The sequence below is a fragment of the Rhipicephalus sanguineus genome, chromosome 11 (genome assembly GCF_013339695.2).
Source record: "Rhipicephalus sanguineus isolate Rsan-2018 chromosome 11, BIME_Rsan_1.4, whole genome shotgun sequence".
NCBI classification, from domain to species: Eukaryota; Metazoa; Arthropoda; class Arachnida; order Ixodida; family Ixodidae; genus Rhipicephalus; species Rhipicephalus sanguineus.
Genome location: NC_051186.1, coordinates 14,642,334 through 14,663,115, shown reverse-complemented (window position 1 = coordinate 14,663,115; position 20,782 = coordinate 14,642,334). Strand labels below are relative to the sequence as shown.

The 20,782-nt window shown below is 43.8% G+C and overlaps 1 pseudogene; it reads right to left on the bottom strand.

Annotated features, from left to right (window-relative positions):
* Window positions 1-20,782, bottom strand: part of LOC119373796 (signal-induced proliferation-associated 1-like protein 2) — a 114,917-nt pseudogene that overhangs the window by 81,587 nt on the left and 12,548 nt on the right.

Here is a 20,782-nt window from a genome sequence, read left to right as displayed (position 1 = left end):
GGAAGAGCGGTCTTTCTGGAGCACGTTGTAACTCTCTTGGGGAAACTAATAGTATGTACGGTGGCAAGGTCCCTTCTATGCCATAAATCATCATAATTTTTAAGCAGGGAAGCATCCACTATGCCATTTTCTTCATTCTGAAGAATTATGGCTGAGCCCTTTGTAATGTGTTGGAAGCAAGCAAAGACCAACTATTTGCCCACTTCGCATTGTGTGACGCCTGGTTGTTATATTTCTCTTGTACCACGCTATATTACGTATGTTAACGCGATTCCTTGCCTGACATGACGCCTCTATAAGGTCTTTTTGCAAACAAGTTCCAAGAAGTGACATGGCTCTGTGGTAGAATATTGAACTGCCGTGCAGAGGGCCCGGGTTCAAATATCATTTGATTTTGAATATTTTTTCTCATTTCATTTTTTCTTATTTCGTGCGATAGTGTTTACAGACACCGGTGGCGGTGGCAGCAGACAACTACGGCACCAAAATCACCTGTTGTTGCGATCTCATAACAGCTTTCGCTGTAAAATAGATGCAACATTTAAAAAATGTAGAGTTTGCGCAAAATTGTGAGCATTTCAAAAGCTCATATTTTAGAGAAATGTATGCGAAAGAACGCTTCCTCCGCGGGTGCAAAACTTGCCTCGCTCGTTCGGATGATGATTCTATACAGTGTCTGTGGTGCTCCGCCGGGCGACGGTCTCGCAGAGTTTGGCACATCAAGACGGTCCTTGCGAAGACTAACTGCAACCGGTCCTAATCGTTCGTCGATGCCAAACCAGTTTTGATGACCTGCACGTAAACGATTGGTCAGGAGAGGCGACACAATGAACTGGCACTGGCTTTTGAGGCACTTATAAAGAGTGCCTAGTATCTCACAAGCTGCACATTCTACAAAAACTCTCAACAATCATGGCTTACACACTTTTTTAGGACTCTCCATGACTCTCGGGGCAAGACTGGGTGCAGCCAGCCCATGCACTACAGAGTGAAGGTTGCGCGCGATGTCTCCGTTGGTGGGCGTGGCTTAGCCATAGTGCATGTGCGGTTTGGCCAAGTGGTGCGGTATCTGGTCGCTAGAAGACTTGATGCTTGCTTCCACTTTCTTTTTTTTTCTCTCTCTCTTTTTTTCTTTCTGCATTTCACTTTACTCTCTCCCCTCCTCCTCACCTTCACTTCCCTTTCCCACTTACTTGCTACACTACACTATACAAGGCTATGCTCTGCTCGGCTAGCGTGCCTGGATAGCCGAGTGGTTAGGACGCTCGCCTTCGGATCGAGGGTACGCGGGTTCGAATCCCGCCTCGTGAAGAATTTTTTTTTCGGCAAGAATTTTTCTCGTTCTCTTTCTTTCCGTCTCTCTGTTTGTATCCCTCTTTCTTTTTTTGCTCTCTATGTGCTTGTTCTCTCCCCCATCAGGGTCATTACACGCCATGCCGTAGCGGTGAGTAGTGGGATCTACCCAAGTTCTGTGGCACATACCATTCATGATGATGATAGCTTCCGGACATGACCACACATTTTACGCCGAGCTAGAACAGCTTTGCTGTTAAAAACAAAAACAAAGGAAATGAAACTTGCTCGAGAGTACCTGTTTACATTCCGGGCTGGTTTTTCGCACTTTCGCTATTCGTGCTACTGAAATCTAGCAAACCGAAGTTGCTCTGCGGGCTACTGATGCTGCCAGTGTCGAAAATTTTATGCACAGATGCATCAGAATCTGTAGAAACACACAATCTTTACAAAGCTGTAGCGCGTGGCATTGATGTCACATTGGCAACTGCATTGGCAGACTTCATTCATGCTTCAAAAGACACCATGCTGCAAAGAAACAAAAAAGAGAGAAGCAAAAAGCAACAATATTGTTTTCTTTACCTGCTGGATGATGCAAGCTGGCCAGGCATGCTTCAAACCTGGTAAATTCTAACTTGAAATCATTGATAGCAGGCTATCGCTGGGAGTAGGCACACACAGCAAAGTGTTCATCTCACCAGCCTTCTGTACAGCTCTAAATAACAGTAACTTGCCATATCTGCTAGTGAAATTAGATTGAAAGAAAAGTAAAGAAATTATGACGGCCAACATCATTCGTGTTGATTACGATAATCGATTTTTGTTTGGGCGGTGCAACTGCGACACAGATGGAAAAGTATCGCGTGTGTCATTCAATTCACCTGTTCTCTGCTTCAGGGACAGATGAAAATTTGAACCTCCACAATTTTCAACGGCTGTCAAGGGTGTCCCCGTGCAAGGAATTTAAAACTACACTGAGGTGAAGCACAACTACACTATAACCTCATTATAACAGCCACACCTCATATGAAAATAACTTCGTTATATCCGAAAATTCGTTATAAAGATACATTCATAACACTGTATCTATGACAGGACAATTTTTTATTTACATTGTTATAACCGATAATTCGTTATATCCGTGTACGTTATATCGAGGTTTCAGTGTACACTCGTACCTTTGCCATGGAAGTGTGTCCTATAGTAGAGGGCGCCCCTGTCCACTCCATCAAGCAGTGTGGCCGGCCGCTGGTAGGGACATGCTCCATCGTCCAGTCCGGGCCTTTCCAGAATGGCGAGCCCACTCAGACAAGTCGGCCGATGCCAGGGACCGTTGTTGCCATTGTTGCGGGGAGAACCACCACGACCTGATCGGAGGCCCCTGCAGCGCCCGCGCGCACAGAACAAAAGGTTTTTGTTAAAGGGGTACTGACATGAAAATTTTCAGTTGTCCTTTAGTGTCAAATGAAAGGCCAAGCCCACAACAGTCTTGAAAATGTACTGGTAAGCGTCAGTATGCCCTGAAACATTAATTACAGCATCGTTTTAAAAAGCTAGTTTTTCTTACTACACCCTGACCTCACAACATGGTAAGAGCTTCTTGTCGCGCGCTTGCGCAAGATATCCTGACGTTTCCACGGCTGCTCCGCTCCGTGGCTCCATTGGTGATGCACAAGCGGCCATTTTGATCTTTTTGTGACTGACATCATCTCAACCAGTCATACTGGTGCATCAAATCACCAGAATTGATACTGAAGCCTGACGTCATGCTATTGTCGCTGTCAGTGGGTGCGCCATGCAAAAATGTACTTTGGTGTCAAAATAAAATATCTTATCAGCATTTCCCAAGCTTCACACTTGCTCAGAGCTGCCTCTGTATACAGGAAATTGGTATGATGGAGCAACCTCAGCTTCAAAAGTCGGTGTTGGTAAGCTTTAATTAAGCGTGCGACATCTGAAGCCTGAAAAAGTGGAAGAGCTGAATTCCACTCGGAGCAATGGAAGGCAGAGGCCACAGGAAAGAAGCAACAATGAAGTGCTGGCTCACAAACACTGCTTTCACAAAATCTCAATGACTGCAAGCTACTTGCGGCTGCTTAGAGGCATTAAAAGAAACATTAGGCGCTAGTCGCTGTTAACGAGCTTTCGGTAGTCCGGGAACGCTTACTATTACTATGAGGCATAGACATGCTCTGCTCAGCTGTCTCCTCAACTGATGCACTGTATGTATCAGTTGAGGAGACAACAAACGCAAAACATGAGTTAAACGAAAAAGCAAGATTGTCATTTATGTCCCCAAACCCTGTAATTTGAGTAAAAGTTAGGTTTCAGACTAAGAAGTGGGAGAGCGAATTCCTGCTTGTTCATGAGTGAATCTGCTTGCCATCGCAAAAATTTGGAAAACACTTTGCAAGAAGCCAGTGTGAACAGCTCACAACTCAAGGAAGGTCTGAAAATAGTTTGAAAATTCGAGAAACTCACATTGGTACTATGAATGTCATCTTTATTTGATGTGTGGCGTGTAGCTGCTTTTCGCATGAGGATGACCATACAGCAAATGGACCGCCATTGTGTTCTACTGCAGCCTTCAGAAAGGTAAAGGGAATGGCAGCAGCACTAAAAGAAAGCAGGAGAAACCGAGATAAGAAAACAAGGACAGGAAGGATGCTGGCATCCTTCCTGTGGCTGTCTCTGTTTGCTTGTCTCGGTTTTTCCTGTTTTCTTTTGGTGCTGCTGTCATTCCCTTTACCTAGAACTATGTACCAACTTGCCCAACAAGCCACCCTAATGAACATCAAAAAGGTTTTTTTTTAATTGAGGTGCTTGGACAGGAGCTGTGGAGACAGCACTAATCAGTGGCCCAAGCAAAAAAATTGGACGTTACACAATGAATCAGTCATTTTAAAGCAAACAGGAATTCCTGGAAGCACCTCCCCAACTGGGCATGCACGAAAGAAAGTCTGGAGACATTGCATTGATCGATCACCTGTGAAAGTTTTTGTATTGAAGTGTCCATAATTTATGGCTATAATAATACATAACTTCAGAAATCAGGAGAGGACTCTCCTAGAGAACCGAAGCGCAATTGGCAATTGTGTTCGTGACTCAAGAAACAGTCCCACCCATGAGCCGGACCGCAGAGTCACCGGCCGTCAAGATAATGACGTCACTTTAAAGTGCGCGCCCATCGATGCCAGCTCATGTTGATCCGCCACTGCCACTGCTTTCTAAAAGGAAATGCCACCGCGTTCTAAAGTATCCAACGATAGGTCTGTATAGTAATTTTGCTGCAGGTATTCTGTGTAGGTGCATGCCTGTGTACTATTTTTGTGTTTATTATCCGATTTTAACCCCTTTGGTGTTCACACTAGTACTGATCAAGTAACCTTACGTATTAATGTTCCACATAAGACTTACACTATGTCAAGCCTTTTGTTGGGTTTCTTCAGGTGCTCAGCATTAGATGAAATGCAGGCCCTTAACAGTGTCCCAACAAAGGAGGCCCTCAGCATGGAGCTAGCATTTTCACAAGAAAACCTGTTATTATCAGGCCCAGATTTTTTTTCTTAGTAATGTTTGTACAGCTTAGTCTGTTCTATACCAATGAAGAGAATAAGTGGTTGCATAAAGAATAACGGAATTCGATACATAAAAAAAATAAAAGAAAATACAGGTGCTGGAAAGAGTACAGGCGTGAGGAGGGTTGAGCTACTATTTTACATGTGTATATTATACGCATACATACAAATGTGCACGAACATACATAAAGGACCGTCGAACCCTCCCCGCTGCACGAAAAGAAATTTTGGCTAAACCCCTGATTGAAGTCGCTGCTCCTTGGAGCCGGCTTGTAGCGTAGTGCAGAAACAAACGAGGACACAGAAGTACAACACAAACACATGCGCTAACGAAATTGCGATTGTATTCGCGTTGTACTTTTTCTGTGTCCTCGTTTATTTACGCGCTATGCTACAAGCCAGTTTGCGATGAACCAACAAGCCCATGTTGGTACCCTTGGAGCCATTACTGCGCGATTTGGATGTCTGTGATGAAGTAAAAAAAAAACAAGATGGAGAACTGCAAGAAGTGAGACTTTATGTGATCAACTGTTGTTAAGGTATAGAAGTACCTATGGCTGAAACTTGTGGGAAAGGACAGAAATCAGTTAGTAATCCCGTTGCAACATACGTTGATATGCCCTTCCTTCATCCCTCTTGCAACCCTCATTAGTGACATGGATCAACATGTGTATCACATATTGCCACGTGCGTTTCTCATTATCACTTTTGTTGTATTCATTTCTCACCCACAAAGACTGTCAGCAACGCTCAGCGCAAACCGCGCCTCATTGTTCAAGAAGCTTCGCGATTATTGTAGATCGTTCCGTTTAGATTGCGCGCCGCACGCGAATGTTCCAGCTTTGTCCAGAGATAACGCCGCCACCAGCGATATCACTGGAAAGTTCGATAGCGCCTGTATAAAAGCCAACGCGCTTGACCACTTGTCAGATTATTGATGGCCGACGCCCAGTTCGCCACTATCAGTGTACAGTGTGTATTGCTGTAGTTTGAGTTTTCGTTTCCCGGCCACAAGTTTGGCCAAATAAACAGTTTCATCTCGACACACCGACTGCTGTCTTCATCGACGTCACGACCACGTGACAATATGATACATAGCGAAACCACAATCCATTCTACCCAAATTAAATCGCCAATGCATAGTCCCTGTAGAAAGGTCCCCTTCCTCCTCCTCCTTAGCACAAGTGACCATTTCGGCCAATGGTCACCAGTGCTCAGAGTTGAAAGATGCTACTGAGCTAACAAGCAAATAGTCATCACAAAAGAAGCAAAAAGAAAAGCGGAAATTTTCATTCTTAAAAATATTTTAATTATAAAAAGATTTCATCAAATACGAAGGGGAATTGAAAAAAAATCATAAATTATTTAGTGCAGCGAAAATATGCACAACTATCAATGAAAGCACATACTTACTTTTTAACATTGCCTCCAGGGTAGTCTTCATTCAGTTGAATGCACATTTGCCAGTGCATGATTAATGTTACTTGTCAATTCTCCCAATGTATGTTTGACTTCAACACTCAACTACACAAAGTCATCGACAAACGTGCTATTGGTGAACGTGATGATCACTAAAATAACTATATTTGCTGGAAAAATGTAAATAAGTCCCCCCAAAAAAAAACGAGACAAGCGACGCGGTAAAAAAAGAAGGCCAAGACTGCTTATTATAAGTGGAACTGGCAACTCTGCCAATGCTAACCTTTTCCTGAGGCGACTGTACATTTGTAACAGATATAGAGGAAATGAACTTGGTAAAAAGACAAAATTTCAGTGTACCTAAAATTCACCGTCTGTTCTCTAGTTCTGAATGCCACTAGGATCACACAACGAGAATGGCAGCTAATAGAAATTCACAGCCACTACAAGCCTGACAACCTCATCAGAGTAACACTACGCAGTAACCAGCATTGGAAACGATGATGAAAATTCCTGCTACATTACAGATCGCCTCTTATCTACATATTTCTTTAGTGAATTTTGCTAAAACGCAGTGAAGAGCAGGGCAAGATTAATTTCCCTCGTGGTAAGCTAAGGTGAGTCCACAAATGACATCATGCTGCTGCATAAAGCTAACTTCCACTATGCACGAGTTTGACTTGTAAACAAAGAACTACCACCAGAGAAAATGACATTTGTCTGCAGGCTCAGAACTTCTGTAATATTAAAATTTAGTGTTTAAACCTTGAGACTACTGCATTTCCAATTCTGCTTGACGTCCTCTGAAAGTCTTCATGGTTCCCAATGGAAGATACTTTGCTGAACATTGTCACTTCAATTACAGTGTGTTGCCGTTGACACCAAAAAGAACGAAAGTTTGCATTTCCTGTGCTGCCTTCATAACAGCCGACAGCAATTAGCAGGAGCGCTAACTGAGCTAGTTGGATGTGGTTCGCGCAAGTAATTGAAACAGCATTAACACAAGGCACAAAGAAGAAAATTGACACGAGTGTGTCAATTTCCTTCTTCGCGCCTTGTGTTAGCTCTTTTTTATTTACTACCATGAGCTCCTAATACGCTTCTCCCGTGTCTATTACCAAATTGCACGCGCAGTGAGCTGGCTGACCTACCTAGATGTTGCCCTGGTTAGCCCAAGCTGCCTCTGCTGCTCTCCTCCGACCTCGTTCCGGAAGAAAGGGCAACTCAGGAGCAGCGCACTCTGCCGGCCGTCTCCCGAATCCGGCACGCCTTCCACCCCGTCCTCGCCAAGTCCGCCTCCAGCTCCAGCTCGCTGGAGCATGGATGCGGCCGACGCACCCGTCGTCGTATTTCTCCGCCTCCCGAGTATGGATGCGAGACGGCCCGACGCGCGACTCAGGTTGGCTCCGAGGCTCTGGCAGTCGTAGTGGGCCAGCGCTCGCCTTCGTAGCCGTTCCTCGGCCGGATCCGGTAGCGACGGCTCGAGGCTTCGAGCGTCGGCGGACTCGCTCCGGCCACCCGGCTTCCATTTGCGAAACAGCGAGCTCTCCTGGTTTGCTCCGCCACTCGAGCTGCCGGTGGTGGCACTCGTGCTGCCCGTCGTTACGCTGGCGCTGGGAAGTCTACTCCAGTTCTTGCCACGGTCCCGCAGCTCCAGAAGACGCTGGAACTTGGTCTTGAGGCGTGGACTCGATCCTTCCTCAAGCGCTCCGTGCGCCAAGGTGTTTGAGGCGTTCTGGACTGCCGGAGCAGGGTCGAGACGACCTCGCAGAAACTCCTGGATATTGGCTGGTCCGGGGCTGCACACAAAGCATCAAAATGCCCTTAAGCTGACCTATTCTTGCTGGAACAGATAAAAAGCAGAGACGGACACACTGGGCATTCTGCAAAAAAAGGTAAACCAGTGGTCTAAGAAAGTGACAGGACAGATGCAACCAAGAGCGAAACACCAGTGAAAGTGGCAGAGGGTTTGACAGAGCGATTGAAATGAGGAAACTTGAAGGTGGCTAGCTAACATGGGGCAGTAACTGCGGATTATTGAGATTAGTGCCTTGTTCTGTATCAGGCTCGGTAATCACAATGGTGTAGGTAACTTTGCTACTACGCAAAAAAACAAAAACAAACAGCTGTAGTGTAAACCGCACACGAGTAACACACAAATATGAAGTGCTGACAAGCTTATCACAGGATCGGGCAGTTGCGAGCAGTATTTCTGCTTCGCAAGCTCCCAGCAAACGTGAAACTGTACAGGCGCACTGCAAGAAACATAGCAGACACAGCAGTCCAGCAGCCTTAGAATCAGAAAACAGAGCCGGAAGGTATTCATCTATGGTCATGAGCGGCTTAATTATGAGCTGTTATGAACATGTTTCTTTTCCCATGATAGCTGTTGTAGTATAAATAGAAAGAGCATAACACGAGAGAACTGATGAATCGCACATGGCACTTCGTGTTGTCACTGTTGTTAAAGTTATCAAGCCTGTAATGAGTGACACAGGAATAAAGGCTTTACGGTTCAGTACCATGCTTCGTCCAAGTTATTTACAATAAATCTTTGTAGCAAGAGGGCACTTGCCCAGTGCCCTCTTTTGCTTTGCAGCCTTTGTTTCTCCCGAAGCGCTGTACGTAACCGAAGCTGGCTTCTGGGCCTACTAAGAATAAACACAAAAAAGATGCTTCTGTGGCCCTGTGTGGTACACATTTCTCAAAAAGAAAATTTTGCCGTTCAAGAAAATTTGTCCTAACAAAGGCATTCAAACCAGGATCATCATCTTCCAAAGGCAGCCAGGATAGATCCTCGGAGCAGGATGCAACATTTTAATGCCTCAGTAATAGAATCCTCGTGATAAGCAAAAACAATTGTACATGTCTCAGTTGCCTTTCACCATTGTAAGAGTTTAGGCATACAAAGAAATGTATAGTGAATATAGATAGCATTCAATGTGCATAATTATGGCATATTAGATGACAGTAGCACATAAGTAATTACTAGTAGTGACAGTTGCAGTTAATTAGCTATCACTTATTACTATGGATTCGACATACTTGAAGCTTGGGGCGATAGGCATCAAATGAAAGGCATATACAAGAGAAAGTAATGACAGTGAGCAATTAATAGTAGTGAGTTATATTTAATTAATGAGTGATGACAATAATTTCAAGAAAATGATTGGAGAATACGGCTGTAATGTATCAAGTGAAAGTGTACAGAGAGAGAGGGTGAATCCAGTGAGAGACTGAAGTTGCTAAAAATAGGAAAGCAGAATTCAAAACAACAAATGACGACCCAGCGACTATCAGCAATTATAAAATGATGGAAGTGAGTTAGCAACTGTCACCAATCCCCATTGTCAGGATTTATGAGTGTGAGGTGCCCTACGGAGTGAGCGCAGCTGGTGGCCGTTTGATATTGTGTTCGACAGATGGCGTGTTACTGAAATGAAGATTTACGCTGAGGCCTCCCAAAGTGTGTTCTCCAACAGAAAAATCCTGAATTTTGTCACTGTTTTTCAGCTTTGAAGTTCTCAGACAAGAAACCCTCATGTGTTTTCAATGCACCGTTGTGCTACGCTATTCAGGAGTATGACGATTCTTCGCTAAGTCGCATATTATGCATAACAAGTACAAAATGCAAACAAAGTTGTGAGACTATTTGCTGTTAGCTAGCAGTGCCCTACGCATCGCTGCCTTCATGGCAAAGCCAGAATGAAAGCATGTAAGATGGCACGAGTCTTTGGAAGTAATTGATGCAAGCACAGGCAGTGAAGCTATACTACAGGCAATCATGTTGCATCATCAGAGAGACTTCACGCTATGTCTAATTACATGATGTATCTTGATATTTTTTGTATACAAGGCACTACATTACGGTAAGGTGACAATGCGAGCAGTGAGAAAAGTCTACGTAGCTTTATAACACTGCCTGTCAAGCATAATAAATATTTTAACAATTTAAGCATTTGGCTAAACATTTTAAGAGGAACAGAACGGAAGGACTGAGCACGTTCACCATCTATAATGCACTTTGCAATGAAGGCAGTGAACTAGAGATTGCTGCTTGTTAGGTTTAGGAACATAAGAAGCAACACAGCAACTAGAAAGCATTGCTTGTTATGAAGAAAAAGAGCCATCTCCACAGATTATTATCACTACTACTACTACTACTACTACTACTACTACTACTACTACTACTACTACTACTACTACTACTACTACCACCACCATGTCTAAAAATAGCCCCAGCAATAGCAAGAACAGACCTTCGTTGATCTTCCCTTCGTTGACATGCAGCTCGGTACTCCCGCAGCATTGCAAAGAAGCTGCTGTCCCCTCCGGACGAAGCAGCCAGAAGATCCAACGACGATGCCGAGCCATAGTCTCTCCGCGAGGGGCCTCCGCGAAGTGCCCCCGGCTCACCGACTGCATTGACACTCCCATTGTTGTGGTCCAGGTCCAGAGAGCTGTTGCTCCGGTAGAGGCTCATTCGGGACGTGCGCTGGGAACGCTCGCTGTGCGTCCGCTGAGGTCGTGCGGGCCCCACCGACGTCGCGTTGCTCATGGCGACCGCTGTCGGGTGGTGGGCTGCGGATGTGGCAGTCGCGTGCATCTGCTGCGAAGACGGCGATGACTGCGGCTGTGCGTGGTGGCCATTGAGCTGGTTTGCGCTGCCGCTTCGATGGAGGGCATCGCCGGGAGGCAGGCAGGCGTTGTAGTACTGGGCCGAGCAGGCCCGCAGGACGCTCGAGCTCATGGAGCCCTCCTGGTCATCGCGACTGCCGTTCGCCGCCCTGTTTGCACCTCTTCGGCTTCTGCTGCCGCCGGCATTCCTGGTGACCTGTGCCACAGCCCGGCCTCGATTGCTTGGCCATGCCCAGGGGTCCACCTGTGTGTAACACAGTTGCTTAGGATGGGAAAATCAAGTTCTTGAGTGCCATTGCTCGTTAAATCATACATACCCCACGACAAATTGGCAGTACTTAAGCACATCTGGTGCAGTAGAGATTTTTAATTAATATATTTTTATATTGCACTTGAACTGTAATATTCTAGCCTTGAAAAGCAATGATATGAAATGTGTTCTGTGTGGCCATTGTGCATACATGATATTTTTTTCATACATGCGCTTAAGTGCCAAGCTTGAGATAAGTTTCTGCAAGCATTTTCTGAATTGTGCTCTGTCCTGCGTGAGTGAAACAACGGTGGGCATGATGCAATTAACAGCGCCACCTTTTCGCACAACTGTGTGTCAAAGCGCATGGAACGAGGAGATTTCAATGACCCTCAAGTTTCGAAAAGTGTCAAAAAGCTCAACTAGTGGGTGATGAACGCTGGACATAAACGCTGGCACACTTTGGAATCTCAGCGTTACACATTGAACACTTCAAGCCGGAAAGCCACGCATCCATCCCATAATTTACTGGCTCATCTGGTTGCTGCTGGAGAAATTGCATAGCAGTGGACATGTGCCCTCTCACTGCGTGGCACACACACCTTCAAAATGCACTGGAGCTGACCACTACTTGAGCAGTGAGCACTATCTGAATGTTCATTTTGACATCACTCATACCACACTGAAATGGGGGGTCACTCCCACTGGGAGGGCTTTAGATTCAGTGATATTGAAATTCACGTTAAAATGTTAGCTGAGAGCCCAATATGTTTTGATGCGACAATAATGGTCACAGTGCAGCCGGTGTCACCATTGCTGTCATGCTGCCCTGATCAACAGCACACGCACAGCCCACAAGCAGAGGGTTGAAAGATCTTCAGAGGCACGTGGTGTTTTCGGTTGCAAGAACAATGAAGCCAACTGAAAGGAGCACTGACACGAAGACTTTGTGGCATTTCTTTCTCTTTCAATAAGTAGCTAATGAACCCCTTATCATGGCTGGAAACCTTCGTTTGCTCGAGCGCACAGCGATTAATTATTTATAGACATGCATACAGTGCTCAGTCACAGTTTCGGTTTCACAAAGCACTGAGAGAAGCGGGACCAAGTTTTTTTTTTCTTTTTTTCTCGTAAACACAGCTGGCCATGTGACCACACAAAAGAGTGATGCACAGCGTACACAGCAATGGCTGCATGAAAGTGCCGCATTGACAACTGCGGAGAGAGCACATGCAAGGAGCATGGCAGCCAACACAAACTCGGGACGGAGGTGGTTGTTCACATTGCAAACCAGTTGATGTCGAAGTCATAAGGTGCTCTGTTTCACACTCAGTTGTGCGGCATACACATGAAAATTTATTTTAAATATGTTCTTGACAATATTACCTGTTGGTATTTCGTAGATTATATATGTCTGTCCACACAAATCTGTCTCGCAAGTTACCTCGCCTCCAAAATTTTGTGTCAGTACTCCTTGGGAGAGGCCTTTGCCCTGCATTGGGCGTAGTGAGGTTGATAATGATGACTTCTTGAACACACCAGCTGTGCTCTACTCAATGGGTTCTTTCAGAGACAGTGCAGCATTATGCTTTCTAGTCAGGCAAAGTCTATCTAATCCTTTCTTTGGGTGCTCAGGAACACCAGTATCCTTCCGTCAATCTCCTGCATGCAACAAGCTGCAATGTCTGTAACATCACTGCCAGTGTTCAGGTGTTCAATGCACCAACATTGTGACCAGTCTGGCATACGCCAGGATACTGTTCTTGTTGCGCTGAAGAAGTTGTCTCACATGCCATGTCGTGTCATCTTTGTGCATCATAAGAGCACTGTGATAAAAAGCTTAATCCCAATTCTACACCTTGCTCTCTCTTTACATGCTTTGCCCTTTGGGAGAAGCTGCCAACATTTCTGTTTGCACACAACCATGGTAACTTTAGTAGCACTCGCTGTTGGGCTAGTTGGTGCATGTCTGAATTCAATAGTCAATTTCGCACCAAAATCACGACCACACTGAGATACGAAAAAACAAATAGACAGGATGGGCGTTCACTTACAACTTCCTTGCTCTGAGTTACAATAAAAAGTTGGAAATAGCTGGACAGCTATGCCAGGACCCCATTAACCTCATTTTACTAGAGAAACTTTGGTCCTTAATTATCCACCTACCTAAGTAGCAAGGCCCACTTAGGCTATGATAACTCCAAGAATGACCCGATTCCTTGTGTATGAGAAAAGCCAACGCCAGGTGGGGTGTAAATGCTTTAAGCACATACCCTAGTGCATATTTATTTTACTTTGCCGATCTTATAAATGGTCCCTTTTCACCACATTTGTTCTTTGCCATACTGAAAAGAGAACAACCTAGAAATTCAAAGCCGAGTTTCATATCTGAAAGCCTTGTATGACAGCCAGTGCTGAGGAACTTAATGTGACAGGCCACTGGTTCAAAAACTGCACAACCAGCCAATAGTGAAGGCGAAATCAAGTTAGCGTAGAGTTGCAGTCACTTAAGCGCATCGTAGTGGGAGATCAGCTTTTACAGAAGCCCACAAGCTGGAGGAAGACCAACGAAAGCGGGAATTGTCATCCGTCTGCACAGCAGCAAAACTATGAATGATACATATACGAGTTTCTTATTTTTCACAAATAATGCTTCGCAGTTAAAGAAAAGCTCCAGGACTGCGCAAAACATGCAGCACAGTCACTGCATAAGCAAGCTGCAAGAGCCAACTTTCCAAAAGCCCATTTTAAACTCTTCTAGGGCGCCTACTGCAAGTACAGAGCATAGAATGTAGTGTTTAAATGAGCACACATTTGTCAAAATACTGCAATGTGTGTTTTGTGATTTGAAGAGTATGTTACACCCAGTTTGACACTACAGACTCACTGCTGTTTATGAACACAAGGTCCACGTAATACCATATCAAGATCAGGGCAAACAACGGTCATGGCAGCCTGTTCACTGCTACTGAGGCTATGAAAGCTCATGCACAAATTGGACCATATAGAAAGCTATGGCAAGTCTGCTGATGATGATGAATTCTGGCAGAGACAGTAACGGGTGCGTAGCTTCAGAGAGCCCCCGTGTCAACTGCTCCATAGAGAAAGGTACTGTCAAGCTGCTGATTATGAATTGTGGTACGGTCCCTTATGATTGGACAGTTTTATAGCTCCTCCCCATTAAGCAATTCATATGGCATGACACGGGAATTATAATATGCAAACAGAATGAAAAACTGTTGTTACTGCTGTTACTGCTGATGACAGTGATGATTAACCGTGGCTTATCCCTTTGTGATGGGCTTTAAGGCTAGCACGGACACAAAAATTTTGCCGCCCGTTTTTTTCTGTTGCGATAAATAGCTAACGGCCCACTTATCATGACTGGAAAGCTCGTTTGCTCGAGTGAACGTTGCTTCATTATTTGGAGACGGTTTTATAGCGGCCAGTTGCAGTTTCGGTTTCAAAGGGCGCCAAGTGAGGCGGCACCCAGAATTATTTTCGTGTAAACATAGCTGGCTGTCGGCACATGAAACCATGTGCACATGAGCACCGCGTTTACAATTCTTTTCAACGAAGGCTTCCTGGGTGCCTCTATAACACCCTCCCTGAGACATTGTAGATATGCGTGATCCCCCAAAAAAATACACTACCGAGGCAAGCTTATCAGCCTTTGTACTTCCATGCAAGTCTGCCCCCTCTTTCCATTGAAAAGGTCTGCTAGGAGAGAGTGCTTGCAAGGATCGTGGCAGTCAACACAAACTCGCGGCGTTGGTTGTTTACACGAAAACCGAAGGCGCGTTTTGTGTGCAGTGGCATGACGCGCACTTTAAAATTGATTTGAAATATGTTCTGGGCTACATTATCCGTTGACATTTCGTAGATGATGCGTGTGTGTCAACACAAATCTATCCCACAAGTTATCTTGCCTTCAAAATTTTGTGTCAGCACTCTAAGACTCCCGCTTGTCATGAAATTCAAATGGCGTGATAGCTGGTTCAATACAATTCATTTGTCTGGCAATGTTTGCAATTACACAGCTGCACACATGACCTCAGAAGTGATGAGGGGTCACTGTTTACGTCGCTATAGCTCTTGATAAATTTGGCATAGCTATATAGACCTCCAATGCACTCGTGGAGGTTGAGTCTGAAAGAAATTTTGCATGAACTTCATTAGAAATGTTGCCGCTCCAAGAAAACATACGAGCTCCGTTTCTTTTCGTCACTGTTATAATGGCCTGAATTGCCTTTGCCTTCTCGGAGTCCAGATGTTGGGTTAGCTCTGTGACCACTGATGACAACCCTAAATTGAGGGACTAAACTTCTAATCCCACTTCTGACACAAAGTTATGTTTCTGGATGGAACTGGATTGTATGCAAGCAACACAACGACAAGGTCTTTAGCCAACAGCTGTGTTTTCAACTGGGCATGTATCGGCCTGCACCTGGGCCAATTTACTGCACTACAGGAAAATACAAAGCTCCATGGCCATCTAAAAGTAACTGTCTTATTAACATGAGCATAAAATATCTAACAATGACAACAGAACTTTAAAATGTGTATGGAAATGACACCAATGCATGTGGAAAGCGTTGCATCAGAGACATTGTATCCATAGTTGACACTCTGTAACATTACATGAACCTTACAGCCATGTTTTATGCAAAATCGTCAGAAATTTCTTTTTAAAAGAAAAAAGGAACTGATTGTAACAAATGGATCCAAGATTGCTGGAACAAAAGATGTCGTTGTTTCTGCACGATGCAAATTTTCCTGTCAATACCGATGTCCAAGCAACACATCATAACAAAGTGGATGCATTGTTTAAACTCCGTATGTACAGTAGAGACTTTCAGTCTAAATATTTTCACCTACCGAGAGCTATGTTAACTTTGATGACAAACTTAAGTGGGACTGCATTCAATGCAAATGATTTCTGTTCCAAGCACCTATGCCACCTAGTCATCCAGTCGTGTACACCTATTTCATGACTTCTCAAAATAACACGCAGCCGGAGTTCTGAACTTCCTTCCTTAAAGGGATGACTCAAACACCAAGCCCATAGCTGCTTTATAATTATTACGCGAGTAGGACAAAAAGAGAAAAGATAAGAAAAGCCTGTGAGTTGCACAACACCTTCCAAGGGCACTTATACTTGCCAAAGTAGACATGAGCAACACATTCGGAATAGATGCATGCATAGAACATTGAATGACGCGGACACAGAAAGGCTAGTACACAGAACGGGCGCAAACTTCAACCGTAATTCAGAAAGCCAAAGCAGTCCAATATGAGTACGCATCATCCCGACACGTGCCTATAAAAAAAAAAGGATACCGTATCAAAAGACTTACAGGAATCGTCAGAGACACTGCAACGACAGGAATGATTTTTTTTTTTGCCTATCAGCTTCTGCGATGAAAACCTAGCAGAGAAAATTTTTAGTGAAACGTTAGCATTAGCTTTCTGTTGCAGGAGAGCACGTGTGACGAAACGTCATCTAAGGTTGTGCCATAAATAATGAATGGGGCTTTGCTTCTCGAATTAGCTTGGCAGTACACTGGCACAGATCTCCGGATTAATTTTAACAAACTGCATTTCCTCAGTATGCACTTAGATCTAAATAGGCGAGCCTTTTAAATCCTGCCAGGGTGAAATGTGGAGGCTATAGCCAAGAATCACACCCGCATTGTTCTCAATGCAACTAATTTAGCGCAAGTAATCAAAACGAGCCCAGGCTTAACACAGAATCCAAAAAATATAAAGGATACAAGCATGTGTGAAACATAAGTGAACTGAAAAATCTCGCTTAGGTGTTTACCTTTCTCTTTGCCCTCGTAGACAGACCAATATGATTTGCAAATTTTGGATTGAGCTTTGGTTCGCCTACTGTACGAATGGTTTTATTATGATTGACCAATATGATTTGCAAATTTTGGATTGAGCTTTGGTTCGCCTACTGTACGAATGGTTTTATTATGATTGTAGGACCATCATTTTGAACGAACCTGCTCACCCATGTCTCACAAGACCATCGCTTAGTTTAAGCGACATTGACACTTATGTGAAGCCTCGTGAATACATGACAGCACTGCATTCTCCGGCAAAGCATGCAATCTAGACCAGGGATTGGCAACCTGTGGCACATGGGGCAGTATTATGCAGCCCCCGGCACAATGTCAGAACCACCCCCCCTACCCCTTTGACACTTCCTATCTGAAGATTGCCATGGCAGTTTTGACCTCAAATAAGGTTAGGCAGGAACAAAGAAAGATCGCTTCCAGTTGGCATTGTCCCGATCTTCACACTTCACCAGACGACATCTTCACTTTTCTTTGTTCAGCAAGAATGTCCAAGCACCAAGTCTCATTGAAAGAGATTTTCTTTTCTTGCTTTTAGCCTACGTTTGTAAATTGCAACTTGGTGACATGCATGCTTAAAATAAGCATGATTTCTATTCCAGTTTTGTACATTATTGTCAATTCCCCAAATTCTCTTTCTCTTTGCTAGCAAAGTGCCACCCCCGCCCCCTCGATTTGCAATGTGGCACCCGTCGTTTCTGCTTCACGCAACTTGGCCCTTCGCTTTGAAAGGTTGCTAACCCCTGATCTAGACCAATAGGCTTTACTCGCTTCTGTTTTTCAACAATGCCACAACTGCCAAAAATAACTTTTGTTTTACTCTTCCCTCTTACGGCTTATAAAACCTGCGAACGAACACATTAGTCAGCAATGAGCAATCTACCAAACGTACCTTGCCCTCTCCTTATCTCGTGAAAAGGCGTAAATAAAGTCCTTTTTGCGAGCAGTGTTGTGTCACCGATAAGCATAGCAGAGACTCACTGACACTGGCCACTGTGGCAGCACTCGGCGCTGAACACGTCCAGTTTATCGGGGAAAAGCGAGGCACCCAGAAAAAGGAAGTCCAAGCTCAGCATGCCTGCTGTGTTATCACTGCAGACTCAGTGCATATCATATATCTGCACAGCGGTAAGCAAGCCACCCTTCCATCATAAAAAATAAAGGGTATGCAAACACAGATGCAAGAGAGAAAGCAAGACGTTTGTGTTGCGTTCTGTTCTCCCGTGTTCGTGTTTGCACGCTTTAGCATCTTTCACGATGAATCCTTACCAACCAGCTCACCTCTCTGTTGTTCTCAGCTTCACGCCTTTCAGTTTGGCAGCAATAGCAATGAGAAGGAGGAAGCATGTTCGTAGCCAAGACAAGACCAAGACTGTTTGAAAAACACTATATGCTTACAGACCAACAACCTTAATGCCATAACCTCACTGCTGCGTTACTGAAGAAATGATTTAATAAATGTCTGTACTCCCACATCCTGTATCCTTTGTGAATGAACTAGCTTACTGGCTATCCCATTGCGCTGCTCAACTTGAGGTCTTGGGTTCGATCCCAGCCGCGGTGGCTGCATCCCGACAGGTGCAGAATGCAGAATCATACTCTGCGCCTGCTATATTTAGGTGTGCTTTAACGAAACTTCAGGTATTCAACAATTAATCCCGAGTATCTGATGTCTATATGACAAGAGTTTGACAAATGACAAAATATGACAAAATTTGTCTTTTGTCTATATGACAAAAGGACATCAGACTTTGTACACAAGCCACTTGTGTCTGCTAATGCAAAGCTCTTTATTATTAGCTAGACTGTGAATTTCGTAAGTAAAACAGCTAAGTCTAATATATTTTCACAACAAATGCTTACTCCACATTTGTGTCCTTGCATACAAGATAATATGCCGGTAATAATGTTTTGAAATATAGAACATGTGATGAAGTATAGGCTTTTGATGGAAACCTGTCTGGTTGGGAAGCATCATGATACAAAGCAAAATATTAATATCGACCACAAAAGAAGAAAAAGGTTTTTTGCCTCCCCTGATAGGAGCCTAGTTCAAAATATGTTTTCTTGCATTGTGAATGAGGCTCCTGTCAGTGGTGCTGACATATATTTTTCTTATGCTTTGGTGATTGGTGTTACTCTTTTACTTTTGATCAGAACTTGTGATATATTTCACTCTGTGCATAACTGTTTTTCACTCAAGTATTGAGAAGTTCTCCGCAGAGACCGCTAGTGAACAGGGCATGGCAAGATGTATCATGCAGCGGGATGTATATTCAAATGAACACACAGACTTCAGAAAAATATAGAAGTGCAGAAAAAAGACAGGTCTGCTCAGACAGAGCAACAGCTTTTCTGTGCCACGCTGCCCATACCGAATCAAAACTCGTTATTTTTTACCGAGAAAACAAGCGGCGCAAACAACCTCCCCCGCCAACCACCAACTCATCCTTCCTTCATTTCTCGTTTGTCAATTAACCCATTATCCGTGAAAAGGAATTTTATCTCATTTACGAGGAGTAAGAATTTACTTATACAACTCTGATTTAAGTAAAGCTTAGAAGCACAGCTGCAGAGTCGCTGCAATGATTAATACTTTTCAAGAAAAGTCATTTTTTTTTTAGTTCTACTAAATTTGCAGACAATTCTGCAGTTGCAGAAGCAAAGTTATGAAAGCAAAGAGCACACATAAAGAAGCATTCCAAGGATGTAATTCATGTTGTTAAAAGTAAGAAAAGGCATAAATGCCTCCTTTAAAATAGCGAGACATCCAGCGCAAAATTTGACCTTTTTTTTTTAGTTTGTTATTTCTCTCTTTTGCGTCTGGAAAAATGCGAAACCATCATATGCTGAAGCTATGCTGTTTTAGAATATGACCAGAGAGAGCTGTAGCCCTGTCAACATTTGCCGGACAACCTTGCATAGCAAGAAAGGCAGAAAATTGCCAAGCCTTCATTTCAATGGCTCAGAAAATTGTAGGAATTAGCTTTCTTTTTAAAAAAAAATTCATCACGAGTTGACTCAATGCCAACGCACTTGTTCAGGCAGGGCATCTCAACGTCCTCACTTGCTTTGACACAGAATATTTCGAAACATCGAGACATTTCTTCACTTGAAACTATTTTAACGACCATTTTGAAAGGAGACCAGGCAGATTGCTTTTAAGAGAGACCTATAAGTTTAGGGCTGAAACGTCCAAAAGGTTTCGGCAGTTCAAGCTGTTAAGGCTCACAGCAAGTGATGTCGCAGCATATTTCACACGTTTAAACTGATGCAATATGATGAGTTAATGAAGGTACGCAGAAACTGAACATTTCAACATCTAACAAGTTGAAAATGGGTTTCAGGTTTTAGCCTAGGAAGGCGAAGAGAAATAAAATCGATATGAAAATCAGTTACATGATACAGCTTTTCCCAGAAATCGCCGCAGTTAAATTCGCAAAGGAAAGGCACCATATGAACATGCATAGGTGGATATAGACCTACAGTGGCAATTATATTACCAAGCAACAGTCAGCATTTCAATGCTGCTCAAACAAAAAAAAAAAGAAGAAAGGAATACTTTACTAATATTTTTGCCTCCACAGGTTTTCGGACCTTTCTCTCTTGCATGAAAGATATGCAAGAGCAAAACACACTTTTCTGCAGGGCAGTGTGACTACGCTTATTTCAAAATGACATTACGTTTACCGCTTGTCTGTGTAAAACAAATGGGAAAGCGTCTGCCCCAACAATGATCC